The 1,730-nt window shown below is 41.3% G+C and overlaps 1 pseudogene; it reads right to left on the bottom strand.

The window, feature by feature from the left end:
• Window positions 1-283: 283 nt before the first annotated feature.
• LOC134207085 (actin-related protein 3-like) lies at window positions 284-1,334 on the bottom strand (annotated as a pseudogene).
• Between the last annotated feature and the right edge of the window lie 396 nt (window positions 1,335-1,730).

Here is a 1,730-nt window from a genome sequence, read left to right as displayed (position 1 = left end):
AAAAGTCGTTTAAAACACCAATTCTGAAACTTCCCAATCTCACACAACCCTAAAACTTCAGACCGATAAGCGTGTTACCGGCATTGTCGAAGATACTTCCTTTTTCTTTAAAAATAAGCAAATATGTTTTCTCACCTGTAATGATCTTAAATAATTTCAATAATAGGTTATAAAATCATTTTTAATCCATAGTGTTGAGATGTCACCTTATGCCCAGAAAATGAGACAGATTTAGACAAATAGTAGCAGCAGAAGGAACGTCGACAGACCTTTGGGGACAAAACTATGTCATGGTGCCAAATACGGGATTGTGACGACAAATGCCCGGATCGTACATTCCATAGGCGACTTTCATATGACATACCTGGTAAAATTGCACCTTTGAGGCCAACTTACTTTTGTCAAACCACGCATTATTGCATATGATGGGAAATCATCGAAACTCAATTGATTTAGGCTTGATTCATCCCTCGGTCAAGTTCTCAGTAATTCTTAACCGAGCATCTACTCTACGTTTGATGTTATAAGCTGAAGCCTTTCAACCGAAATCCCTGAACATGGTCGACTCACCGCTCAAAACAATGTTATTATACAAGGCCGCCGCATATCGATCGGGCAGTTCTGATGAATCGTGTCGACAATCTCCGACAGTGGTGTCGTGTAGTCCGGGTTGGACAACTCTGGATGGAAGAATATTTCTGGTCCAAGGAATCGTTCGTACCCGACGTCGACCCCGAATGGCTGCTTTGCGATGTTCAGACAGATGAATCCAAACCATTCCTTGGTCAGCTTGGCCGTCTCGATGCTCTGTTCCAGGGATATTCCAACCTCATGCTCATAAAGGAAGCTCTGAACAGAAGAAGTGATGTTCCGACCAGCGTTTGAAATGTCCTAGGTGGACTATCCCATGACGTAGCCCTCGGCCACAGGAATCACGTGCGTCACACTGTCGCCACAATTCCCGTCAGCGTTCTTTCCTCTGCCGGACGAGACACCCAACTAGCTGCCAGCGCCAGAACTGCCTGCACTGCGATATACAGACCCCGGTACGCGGTGAAGGTCTCGCACATAATCTCCGCGGTGTATTCTCTGTTCTCCGGTATGTTTAGAGGAAACTCTGTCAACAAAAACTGATGTCTTCTATAGTTCGGCACTGCTTCAGGAAGCGTTCCGTCGTCACAATCTTCGACCAATCTGTGGCGTACTGGATACTTAACCGAATACCATGATTATATTAATACTTTTAATTGAAAAAAACATCAAAATAATTTAAAAAACAAAATTCCCAACCTGTCAACGAAGGGTCGTATGTGATGTTTATTTGCATTTGACATTTTCGGTACATGCGACCTTTTTTGACAAAAGGTCGTATACACGGAATTTTTAATTTCGGCATTTTTTGTCGAAAAGGCTTTTTTTGACAATAGGTCGAATGATCGATTTTCGTTCTATAGGAGGGTTCATCAGTTACGTCGAAACGTTTCGAAATAATATTTTATTAAAATATTAAAATATCGGCACATTTTTTTTTTTCACGAAAGGAACTGTACATTCTCTATCTTTTAACGTAATAAGCTCGAAATATCCAAATTTGTTACATACGACCTATTCAAAATTCAGTCTAGATTTGGCCGAAAGGTGTTTGGTCGAATAAACTATTAGACCAAAACCCATCTGGCCAAAAATGTTATTTAGCCGAAATGGTCATACGATCAGAAAAGTCGTTTGGC

Source organism: Armigeres subalbatus, chromosome 1, assembly GCF_024139115.2.
Source record: "Armigeres subalbatus isolate Guangzhou_Male chromosome 1, GZ_Asu_2, whole genome shotgun sequence".
NCBI lineage: Eukaryota > Metazoa > Arthropoda > Insecta > Diptera > Culicidae > Armigeres > Armigeres subalbatus.
This window is presented reverse-complemented; position numbering and strand designations above follow the sequence as displayed.